At 36.5% G+C, this 13,248-nt stretch overlaps 1 protein-coding gene across 1 annotated transcript in view; it reads right to left on the bottom strand.

Moving 5' to 3' along the window:
• The window catches only part of LOC150084737 (RNA polymerase II-associated protein 1), a 630,471-nt gene that overhangs the window by 125,760 nt on the left and 491,463 nt on the right, over window positions 1–13,248 (bottom strand). The window lies entirely within an intron of this gene.

Genomic DNA, 13,248 nt, shown 5'->3' on the forward strand with positions numbered 1-13,248 from the left:
TAGATGAACAGTGTACTGTTAAGTCAGTTTGGTGTGACATAAGCACTGCGAAAGCAAAAATAAGAGTAGGAGTGTGTTATAGGCCTAATGACTCGAATGAGTACAATGAACAATTGTACAGAGAAATAGAGTGGGCTAGTAAATCAGAATGTCTTATAATGGGGGATTTTAACTTCCCAGATATTGACTGGAACTTGTGGGTTGGGCACTCACACGCTAGTCAGACTTTTGTGGATTTATTGGATGATTGTTTTCTGCAGCAGCATGTTCAAGAGGCAACCAGAGAAAGTAATACTCTTCATCTGGTTATCAGAAGTGATCATTCATGTATTAGGAATTTGCAGATAAAAGAATCACCAGTGTACTGACGTGGGATTTACTTAAAGATTTAATTACCATCAGGGGTAAAGGAAAGGGTTTTTGCTTCCATAAAGGCGAGTACAGTGGTCTCTGACAGTTTTTAAATTCTGTACAGTGGGATCAACTGACGATATTACCAACAGTAAATTCTAAGTGGGAAGCATTCAAGGAATTAATCGTGGATGCTACTAAAAGTTTCATACCTATTAAGAAATATTGTTCAAGGTTTAGACCTAAATGGTTGTCAAATGAACTAATGAGACTCGTAACAGAGAAGAAAAATGCATGGGATGCATATAAATTATCAAGCGACTCAGAAGCCTATGGCAGATATAAGTTAATCTGTAATCAGGTCACAAAGGAGGTTCGGCAGGCGAAGGCAGATTACGAGAAATCCTTGGCAAAAGATGCTAAGAAAAACAGCAAGGATTTCTTTACTTATATAAACTCTAAAAGGAAGGGGATGAATCTGATTGGTCCACTTGACATCGATGGTTCGACTATTGATGATCCTGCTCAGATAGCAACCAAACTGAATGAGTATTTTGCATCTACATTCACACGTGAGGAATTATTAAGGTTTGAAAATGGCAGAAGGTTATCAAATTGTAGCAGGATACTTAATGATTTTGTAATAACTGAGAGCAAAGTGGAAGAGAAACTGTTGAAGTTAAACGTAAGAAAAGCACCTGGGGTGGATGGGATCTATCCAGTTATATTAAAGGAGGCGGCAAAGCAACTAAGAAAACCCTTAGCCATAATTATGAGAGCATCCTTGGACTCAGGGGAGGTTCCCACGGACTGGAGATGTGCAAATGTATCCCCAATTCACAAAGGGGGATCGAAGGGTGACACGAGTAATTACAGACCAGTTAGTTTAACTTCTGTTCCGGGTAAAATAATGGAGTCACTGGTTAAAGATGCATTGCAGGATCATCTAGACAAGACAGCAGCAATAATTCAGACACAGCATGGGTTTGTTAAGGGAAAGTCTTGTCTGACAAATTTGATAGGATATTATGATGTGGTTACAAAGGAACTGGATGCAAAAAATAATTTTGATATCATATATTTGGATTTCAGGAAAGCTTTTGACACTGTTGCGCATGGAAGACTATTGTACAAATTGGAGCAGAATGGTATTAAGGGTAAGTTGCTACAATGGATAAGAGGATGGTTAAGTGCGAGAAGACAGAGGGTGGTAATCAGTGGGTGCTGCTCTTCTTGGACTAATGTTATTAGTGGAGTCCCACAGGGTTCGGTGTTGGGTCCACTGGTGTTTTGTATATTTATCAATGATATTGATGAAGGTATATCAGGCTTAGTGTCGAAGTTTGCAGATGATACAAAGGTTGGCAGGGTTGTTAATGACAGTAATGGCACTGTGCTACTGCAACAGGATCTAGATAATTTGGGCAGATGGGCTAAGAAGTGGCAACTGAAGTTTAACCTTGACAAATGCAAAGTACTGCATATGGGTAGAAGTAACCCCAGAGAAACGTACCAACTGTGTGGTACTACACTTAAGGTGGTAGAAAATGAAAAAGACCTGGGAGTAATTGTGCAGGCAGATATGAAGTTTCCTGAGCAATGCAGACAGGCTGCAAGGGAAGGTCATGGGGTTTTGTCAATGATATATAGCAATTTTGCTAGCAGGGAAAAGGAGGTGATTATCCCTCTGTATAAGGCAATGGTCAGGCCACACCTTCAGTACTGCGTACAGGTCTGGAGGCCTCATTTTAGGAAGGATGTAGATTTACTTGAGCGTGTACAGAGAAGGGCAACAAGATTGGTGAGGTGAATGAAGGGATCCTCTTATCAAGAGAGGCTTAAGTTCTGCAAATTGCAGTGGTTGGAGACTAGGCACCTGCGCGGTGATCTAATTGAGGTGTATAAGGCCTTGAATGGGTTCAGCACGCTGAATTCTGATAGGATCTTTCCATTTGTTCAGATTACGAACCTAAGGGGGCATAAATTCAAATTAAGAAAGGACAGATGTAGAATAGATGTGCGGAAATTTGCCTTTAGCCAGTGGGTGGTTAAGGTTAATTGCTGGAACAAACTTCCATCTGTCTGTGGAAGTTGATAGGTTGAATAAATTTAAGGAGGAACTGGACAGGCATTTGGAGGGAATGGTGTGATTTTTTTTTTTTTTTTTGGCTGATGCTGCATAAGCTCATACATTTGCTTTCTTGCATCACATGCCACTACTACTACTACTACTACTACATGTGGAATGATACAAATTAAAACACCACGTACTTAAATATTAGTGTGTGTGTGTGTGTGTGAGAGAGAGGAGGGCTCTAACATGACAGTCTGAACTGGAACGTACCTAACTGAGAGGTTGTTAATGCCCTCTTGATAAAAGTTTAAATCAGAGATGTAGAAATGAAAATTCCTTGTCAGAAAAAACTACGTATTTCTGAAAAAAAAAATATATATATATATATTAAATAAATAAACTAATTCTTAAAGAGTTCATTTAGTCATTTATATTACTGTAAAAAATCATAGAATCATCCTCAGAAAAGTAGGGAACTAGTTCTTAATCTCTGTGTCTGTACCACGAGAAAAAGTCCCATGTGTTAGAATTTTTGACTTAAGTCTAGAATCAAGGAGTCCTGCAGATTCCTTTGGTAAATTTAAATCTCTTACCAGATCATTGAGTTCATGTTAAAGAGGATAAGATAAAGTTTTATTCTCGTGTTCTGAATGGAGCACTTGCATTTTCCTCAGCTCTCTGTTTCCAGTTGAATTAGAAGACGAGTTTTTTTTTTTGTTTTTTTGCAAATTTTACTAGTAGAATAAAATCCTGTTACAATGGTTACAATGAATATACAGGAACTCCCTGACTTCGTACTACTCGACTTATGGAAATAGTTGTGAAAATAGTTGAGGGCTGGATTCAATGTCTCTAGGCATGTAGACTTCAGTTTCATCTTCAGAAGCCTCACTTTCAGCACTCTCTGCTGCTATATTCTCCAATATAAGTGGAGGACATGGAATCAGCAGGTTATCTCTATGTGGGACTGGTCTAATGGCAGATGGAATATTAAGATACAAAATGCCCATCTTATTCTTTGCATTGTATCCTTCTACATTAACTAAGCAAAAGTAACAGTGATTACAGTGGTTTGCAGGTTCCAGCCAAATCATGGGAATTGCAAATGGCATAGCCTTCTTTTTACCATTTTTCCACAATCTCAATGCTTCAACACAGGTTTTGCAAAATTATGTGGAGCCCACTGTTTATCTTGGTTGCTGAGTTTCATTCCAAAATAAGCACAGCACACTTTTTTTTTTTACAAATTCCGTAATATCTTGTCTTTTTTTGAGGACTACATAACTTCCATAAATACAACAAAATTAAGTTTGGATTATTTAAACACTTTCATGAAGATATTCTGTTCACTTTTCAGCACAAGTTTGATATGATAGCCTCAAAAATAAACCGATCTCACACTGATAAACACTGTGCATGGAGTGTCACTGTCAAGGTCAAGAAACAAATGAAACAATAACCACTGCGATGACTGAAGGCAGTGTTGCCAACATGTGAAGAATTAGTTTATAGATTCCTAGTATTTACTCCTAACTTAATACATTCAATAATACAACACATGGCATCAACTTAAAGTGATTTGTGAAAAAAATGGTATATGATAGAAAAAAAAAAAACATAGAACATTTCTGAAATAAGAACTGAGTTAAAAACAGCTATTCGTTTACAAACATCAAAAACCATGCAATATGGTGTAATCAGCAATACAGAACTTGAGATGGCTTGAGATTTCTTCAAGTTCTTAGCATTAGGATTAATTAAAGCATCAAAAACTTTTATAGCTTTCACAACAGACTGCTTTTTTAATAATATTAATTCAGGAACTTTTCATCGAAATTAAGCAGTTGCGAGGGTTTCTCTTTCACGTGTTTAAATTCTACTGGCCAAATTCTACTTTTGGCCAGTAGAATTTAAAATGCCTAATTAATGCAACAATATTTATAGCAAACGGCAAACAAGCTTGCCATCACAACAAATTGCTCTGGTATTGCACTACTTTCAAATATATTGCATCACAAAAAGGTTAACCTTCATTTATTTAAATGAGACTGCCTAATGTCTGATGAGGGCCAACAAGTCCCAAAACAAGCTATGGCAGTGTTTCATCTTTTAAATAAATGACAGATACTTTTTGTTTGAAAGTAGTGCAATATTAGGGCGATTCATTAAGTAGGCAAGGTTTGTTCTGCTGTGAGAAATAACGTCACTGATTAATTGGGCAGTTTCAATCCTGCTGGTTACAAAAACACATGAAAGAACAAAACACTCCTCCCAAATCTCATAATTTCAGTAAGGCCAAATAGCATTAGTTATTTTATAATTTTGGAGCTATGTATTGGAAAATTTTATTTGTGTAAAATGCTCAAACACAAAATTTAATGCACATGCATCAACAAATCATGTGCTAATGTGGTGCAGTGCAAGGCAGTTACAGGCCTTATGTAGCTGAGTGGTCAGGAGCGAGAGTGTGCATAGCACACGTTCCTTGAGTGGACCGGGGTTCAAGCCCGTGACTACTAAATACGATAAATATTTGTATTGCCGATTTATTGTACACTCCAGTGACTTGGTTGTTGTGCTGGAGCATAAACAAAAAAATAAATAAATAAATAAAAAAATAAATAAAATAATTTAATTTTTATAGCTCAATTTTCATAGTTCAATATAGTTCAATATAATTTTTATAGCTCAATTCAAAGCTTATCACAAGAAGGCTGAAGATGAATTTCAGTATCAAAGACTTATTTTCACAACCCATTCAAAAGTTTGTGATTCACAAATAAGGAGACTAGGTATATAATATAATTTTGCTTTTTCTAAACCAAGTCTCACCTTTTCCACAGGGTTTCAAGACATAAGACATTGAAGTCCTATGAGCATTTTTCAACTTAAAGAGGATAAGATAAAGTTTTATTCTCGTGTTCTGAATGGAGCACTTGCATTTTCCTCAGCTCTCTGTTTCCAGTTGAATTAGAAGACGAGTTTTTTTTTTTTTTTTGTTGTTTTGCAAATTTTACTAGTAGAATAAAATCCTGTTACAATGGTTACAATGAATATACAGGAACTCCCTGACTTCGTACTACTCGACTTATGGAAATTCAACTTTACGTAAGTTTTTGCTGGCCGGTGCAAACTTAAAAAAATCGTGGAAACGTATTTTGCATCCTGTAAGAATAAAGGGTGGTATTGTGAAAATATATTTTTGTGAACCCAGTAAACACATTATTTATTTATTTATTTTTTTTTTTGTAATTTGTTCCAAGTCCTTGGAAGTTGAAAATTTCACTATATTACTAAGCTGTTTATCTCTCCAAAAGGTCATAATTATAATGGAAATTGCACTACCCTTTCATCGTTATCATATGTTCCTGTTATAAGAATTAATTTTGACGGCCTTTGTGATATTTTTCTAAAGCATGTTTCTGGAGGTCACGACCATAAAACAATAAAAAGAATTTGTACTTTCTGGTTAATTGGGCTTTTCTGTTAGTGCATCTAATTATAAACGGGTAGTAAACTTGATCTTACTGCATTTGCGATAATATCGATAACTGCAATTGTGTGGGTTTTATGCTATTATTGATGTTTCTGAAAACAAATTTTCAGAAACATCTCTTCATTCCTATTTACGTATTACGATGATGAAGGGAAAGCAACCAACAACAAGTGCAACTGGTGTAGTGCCAGGAAACAAAACAAAACAAAACAAAATTGATTCAGAAATGAAGATGAAAATGATAAAGAAGTACAAAGCAAACAAAGTTTGTCATCTATTGCAGGGGAATTAGGTCTCGTTGCTTCAACAGTGAATACTATTTTAAAAGACACTGCACATATAAAAGAACATGTCAAAGTATCAACGCACTTAAGATCAAGTGATCACAAAACAGTGTTCAGGCGCTATATTGAAGATGGAACAGCTGTTAATAATATGGATGGAAAATCAGATTCAGGACCGAGTGCCCCTGAGTCTAATGACCATTCAAGCAAAACCAACAAGTACTTATAACGATATTACGGATAAGTACAACAAACCTTAAGCCAAGTTTGTGGCAAGTAAAGGGTGGTTTAATAGGTTCAAGCATAGTGTGAAGTCGTCAGTGCCGATTCCCTTTCATCGTTATCATATGTTCCTGTTATAAGAATTAATTTTGACGGCCTTTGTGATATTTTTCTAAAGCATGTTTCTGGAGGTCACGAACATAAAACAATAAAAAGAATTTGTACTTTCTGGTTAATTGGGCTTTTCTGTTAGTGCATCTAATTATAAACGGGTAGTAAACTTGATCTTACTGCATTTGCGATAATATCGATAACTGCAATTGTGTGGGTTTTTATGCTATTATTGATGTTTCTGAAAACAAATTTTCAGAAACATCTCTTCATTCCTATTTACGTATTACAATGATGAAGGGAAAGCAACCAACAACAAGTGCAACTGGTGTAGTGCCAGGAAACAAAACAAAACAAAACAAAATTGATTCAGAAATGAAGATGAAAATGATAAAGAAGTACAAAGCAAACAAAGTTTGTCATCTATTGCAGGGAAATTAGGTCTCGTTGCTTCAACAGTGAATACTATTTTAAAAGACACTGCACATATAAAAGAACATGTCAAAGTATCAACGCACTTAAGATCAACAGTGATCACAAAACAGTGTTCAGGCGCTATATTGAAGATGGAACAGCTGTTAATAATATGGATGGAAAATCAGATTCAGGACCGAGTGCCCCTGAGTCTAATGACCATTCAAGCAAAACCAACAAGTACTTATAACGATATTACGGATAAGTACAACAAACCTTAAGCCAAGTTTGTGGCAAGTAACGGGTGGTTTAATAGGTTCAAGCATAGTGTGAAGTCGTCAGTGCCGATTCTGCAGCTGCAGAGAAATTTTGTGATGTGTTGGAAAAAATTATCGATGAAGACGGCTATTCATATTCAACAAATTTTTACTGTTGATGAGACTGCTCTGTATTGAAAAAAAAAAAAAAAAAAAAAAAAAATGCAGGACCAAACATACATTGCCAGGTTTCAAGGGGTCAAAAGATAGGGCCATGCTCTTGCTTAGGGCTAATGCAGCAGGAGATTACAGATTAAAACCACTGCTTGTGTACCATTCTATAAATCTTCGTGCATTTAAGGGCATCAATAAAGGCACCCTACCTGTGTATTTCCGATCGAACCAGAGAGCATGAATAACAATATCTCTTTTGAGGATTGGTTTAAATGCTGCTTCATTCTCGAGGTTGAAAAATATTGTAAAGACAACAATGTTCCTTTCAAGATTTTGCTTCTATTAGATAATGCTCCTGGACATCCTACACATCTAGATGATTTAAATTCGAATGTGAGAGTTATATTTCTACCGCCAAACAACATGACTTCACTCATGCAACCTATGGATCAGGGTGTTATTTCGAATTTAAAAGCATACTATTTACACACAACATTTGCTCAGGTATTGTCTGCAGTAGACAATGAGAAAAATTTTACATTAAGAGAGTTTTGGAAATCTTACAATATTTACCACGCCATCTTAAGCATTAATAAGGCCTAGGCAGAAACTACTAAAAGTTGTTTAAATGGTGCATGGAAGAAAACATGCCCACAGCATGTAAATGGCTTCGAAGGATTTGAAAATGACGAATCATATGAAGAGGTTACAGATAAGATTGTAAAGGTAAACAGCGACTTCAGTTGGAGGTTGATGCCAAAGACGTGGAGGTGTTAAATGAGGAAGAAGAGAAGGAATTATCTAATGAAGAACTTATTGACTTGCAGGCAGCGATAGCGAAAGAAGAAAATCCTGACCAAGCTCAAGATGAACCAAACGAGGAGCTGAGACGCTTCATCACCAGAGAGATGGTAAAGGCATTTAATGAAATTGCGTCGGCAATGGCGAGGTTTGAGATGAATCCTGACAGTGAATGATTCTTAAAAGTTAACAGAGGGGTGAATGATATGCTTGCTTGCTACAAAGAAATCTATGATGAAAAGCAAAAAGCCACTGTCCAGTCATCCATTAATATGTTCTTTCATAAGGTTGAGTGGCCGACCCCTTCTAAATCTCCACAGCCCTCAAACTCCACAGTGGCGTACTTATCAGCTGAAGATGTTGATTCTGGCAACGATGCTTGAGAGGTAAAATTTGCTGATGTTATGCCTGTCTCCTCTCTTTTTTTGAAATTTTTTAAAATTGCATGCTTTTATAATTTTTCTTGTGCATGAGATAAAAAATTTAAAAAATACAATAAATAATTCTATTTACATGTTCATCGAACATTTCTTTTTTGATTCAATCAATTCAGTGAGCACAGTTGCGAGTGCTGCCCAAGCATGGGGAAAATTCCAACTTACGTAGCCTTCTGCGGAACGCAACCCTTACGTAAGGGCATCAAGTCGGGGAGTTCCTGTAGTTTTAAAGAAAATAATTTTCTCTATAAGGTGATTATTTTGCATAAAGCATGAGCCTACATGTAAGTTCACTAGTGAACAGCCGAAGTATTGTTTTAATTGTATCTCATATTGTGAATACCTTCACAACGAGTTTCCATGGTATTGCACTACCTCGAATAAATTTCACCAATTTAGTTAAATTGGTGAAATGTTACTTATTCTTGATGGATACCACCACTGCGATGGCAATGATTTCAAGGCTTGTTGACCTCTCCTCGGTGGGTGGGTAGGTGCTAGGGCTTCTTTTCTGGGAATCTGGGATCCCACATGTTTCTATTGGTTTTTTTAATTCCAGGGAATTAAAAAATTCCCGGAAACATTAAATTGTCTTAAATTTATTTTTTAATATAATGAATGATATACAATAATGAGTTATGAGATATTGATAATGGATTATGAAAGAGTTAATGCAATTCCAGGCATCTCATTTATCCTTAAGTAACACTTTGCAACTGACACCATGGTTGCCAAGTCTCATGGTGCTTGGTATATTATCAAATCTACCAAGAATTATTACCAAATTCTCGATTTTATTACCAATTACTCAAAAAAAAAATAAATAATAAATAAATAATAAAAAAAATATATATAATTGAATCCACTCAGCTAGCCATAGTCTGCACCACATGCACACTCGAACATACTACTAAGTGCGTAGTATGTTCGAGTGTGTATTGTGGTATCCTATGATAGGTAAGCAAACAGAATGCTAATGGCTAGTCAGTCTTAAAACCAGAATAAGAATATTTAAATGAATTTGACTTTTTGTAGGATTTAAAATCTCATACTTGTTATATTACTTGATCATTACCAAATATCACCATTTTCATTACCAGAATACCAAATGATTTATCTTTATTACCAAACAAATTTTTAACCTGCCAATTTGGTAATTTGTCCTGCAAGGTACTGCGAATTTGATGTCTTGCAAGATATTGTTTCAACCCTGCAGCCAGTAAATATTGGTGTAGAGAAATTATGCAGCCGGGATGCAACTCTGCTAACTGCTGAAGGAGTATTTGCTTTCATTATTAATGAGTTATAACAACAAAAGTCAGAATTCGCCAAGATGAAAAACTCTCTTATAAAATGGATTAATGAGAGAAGGAATACGACTTTGGTCGGCCTGCTTCAGTATTTAAATACTGGAGAAAATTATGTGAATTCCGCAGTGACTCCTGGCTTCCCATCATTACCAAACAAAGATTCATTATTTGAATTTGCTAAGATGGCACTGATTAGACTTTTCAACAAAGACAAATCTCCATCTAGTGCCAACTCTTCACAATCAGTAGATGATGAAAATCAAGAAATTGCACAACCCATGACATTGAAAGACAAGTTAAAAGCAGCAATTCAATTTAAGACAACACTTGTGCAATCTTCAACTTTTTCTCAGGATTACAAACAGTGTTTAGGCCTGGTTTTGAAGCAAGAATTTCAATTATTCGAGGCAACCGGAGACAGAGCTTCCAACATTATGCATTTAGTTGAGTCACTAAAAACCATTCCACAGACATATGTTGAATCAGAGAGAGAGCATTTTCTGCAGTCGGTTTATTTATCACAAAGTTGAGAACTAGTCTTAGTGATAGAAGTATTGATGCTTTGTGTTTTTTAAGGAGTTATCAAAATACATTGTAAATGTTGAAATATTAAATAAAAAGGCTTCATATAAACATAAACAGGCGAGATTTCTAAATTTATATAACCATTCCTGGGATCCAGGGAATCAGAAAAATTTCCTGGGAAATTCCAGGAAGAAAAAAAAACTGTAAATTTGAGAAGCCCTAGTAGGTACTCTGGTGTTGCAATCATGACAATCCAGTACAATCATCCAATCCAGTACAATCATCACAATCCAGAGAATAAGTAACATTAGTCTTCACCATTGGTGAAGTGTGACTTATTTGAGGTAGTGCAATATCATAGCATAGTAACTTGTGAAGATATTCACAATATGAGATACAGTTAAAATGATGCCAATTATCAACTTCAGCAGTTCACTACAAACAAAGCATGGTGCAATAGCACTAAACCATTTGCTACTGATTTTTCTATAAAAAAATATTTCTAGGACTTGGCCCAATTCCTTTTTTATTAGTACTTTGTAAGTCTCATTCGAATGAAACAAAATAATTTTGATAAAATTCAGTATAACAAATAATTTTCAACGTCTATCTATACATAAAATGTAATGATTTACAATGAAAGAAAAACTTCATTGGAAAATTATGAATGCCACTGCATAGCCCATATTGTAAATATGGCTATGGAAGCATTTGCTTGAAGTGAATTAAAAATGCAAGTTTTAAGAGAGAGAGAGAAAATCTTTATTGCAACAACATTTGATTGTAACTAGTTACAAGATTAAATAATGTTGCACTTTCCCTTCAGAGCCAAATTTTACAGATACGAGGTGTTAAATAACATTAAATAACATAAGACATTAAGAACAAAACCAAATGACATTAAATGATATAGGGTGCTGTTAATTTACATACGACATTAAGGTGATGAGAAATGGCATTAAACAAATCACATTACAAAGATGGTGTACCATGAGATTTAGAACATTAAACTTAAATAAACCAAATGATATCTGATATATATATACGATTTACAGTAGTGACTACTGTCCTCAGTTCATGGGAGAGAGCAGTGCCAGGCTCATTTCCCATTATGTTCAATAGTTAATTCACATGGATCTCCAAGTGGTGATGAAGGGTATGCTGTCTTTGGATGTGAAGAAAGAAGGCTTTTCCTTGTGCACACTGTCTGGACCAACTTAGAGTATTCCTTACTGGAAGAACTGGAGCAGTTTCACTTCTGTCTCCGGGGTCGCCAATCCCTGTTTTAGTTAAGCGGTTTGGTGATTGGCAGATGCAGCCGACAGCTCACAGTCTATGGGGTGTGTGGGGCCAAGTATCCCACGTCTATATCGTTGGTTGACAGTAAATTTCTGAAGGTCGGCATTGATGTCCTGGATTCGTCCAGGACATCTGGTATGGTAGGAAATGATCTGATAAGTGGAGGTGTGAATGAAGAGGGAAAATAGTTGGGGTGGCTCTGAGCTGGGCAGGTGGAATCCTCCAGCCACAGAGATCCCAGAATGAAGGGGATGTGATCAGACTGGTCAACATCTTTACTGTGATTACCAGTCTTTTTTCATCATTGAGAGAAGGCAGACTGGGGATTCCCAAAGGCTGGACCATTTCAGTCATACGATCATGGGGTGGTAACCTATGCTTGTAGGTTATCCATTTGAGGAGCCAATATTCTGCTGTCCAGATTTCAGCCGCATTAAGTAGTGAGGAGTATGTATATAATGCTCCTGACATATTTTGCTGTTGTGACACTGTATGAGACATAATGCAGGTGCTGTTTCGCTCTCCATATCAGGTGTGCTGCATGACTGATGAGTATGTTAATGTGCTGGTTGAATCTCAGTTTTGTGTCAAAGACAACCCCAATTCTAAATGATATGGAACAGCCAGGATGGGAACTCCACTGATGTTGGCTGAGATGGTTGTTGTTCAGGGAGAAGAGCATGCACTTAGGCTTTGCTGGGTTTATGTTAAGGCTGAATTGTTTAAGGTACCCTACTAGTGCAAGGATCATATGTTAATTTCCTCTGTGATCCTAGAAGGGTCTGCATTCACTTGGATGGTTGTCAGTATTTTTTAATCATCCGCATAAGACAATACATGTGGTCTCTGGTATTGTCTTCCCCTTGTGGTACTCCTGTAGATATTTGCTTGGTATAGGTTTTTTTTAAATAATGGAGTATGATAGTTCGGTTGAAAAGGAGTGATGAGAGGAAGTGCAAAGCATCCCTGCCTATGAAGTAGTGGTCTTCAAGCAGTCGTAGGAGGGCAGGTACTTGAATGGCATAAAAAGCTGCTTCGATGTCAAGGTAGGTTATGAGGAGTTCTTTTCTCTCAAATGCAGTAAGGATGCTATGGGTGATGGCAAAGAGATTGGTAATGGTGGACCTATTTGGTAATGAAGAATGTTGTGGTGGGGCAACTGGAAGTATGTGAGTTATTAGAGTTAGAAGGAAAGTCCTTTCTAGCAGTATCAGGAGCCATGAGGAACTGGAGATGGGTCAGAAGTGTTTCTCCAATGATGGCATTCTTATTTTCAGATGTGGCCTTACAAGATAGACATTCCATTGATGGGGAAAGATATGTCTGGTCAGCTGCATTGAAGATGCTAACAAGGGGCTGGATGATATATGGTCCCATGCATCTCAACACTCACAGCTGTAGAGGATGGGGTTGAATTCAAGGCTGCTATGGTTTGGTGTTTACATAATGTGGTAGCAAAAGAATTTAGAATTTAATATCACACCCACTACCTC

This window comes from Mastigoproctus giganteus, chromosome 6, assembly GCF_048544385.1.
Source record: "Mastigoproctus giganteus isolate SK-2022 chromosome 6, ASM4854438v1, whole genome shotgun sequence".
NCBI classification, from domain to species: Eukaryota; Metazoa; Arthropoda; class Arachnida; order Uropygi; family Thelyphonidae; genus Mastigoproctus; species Mastigoproctus giganteus.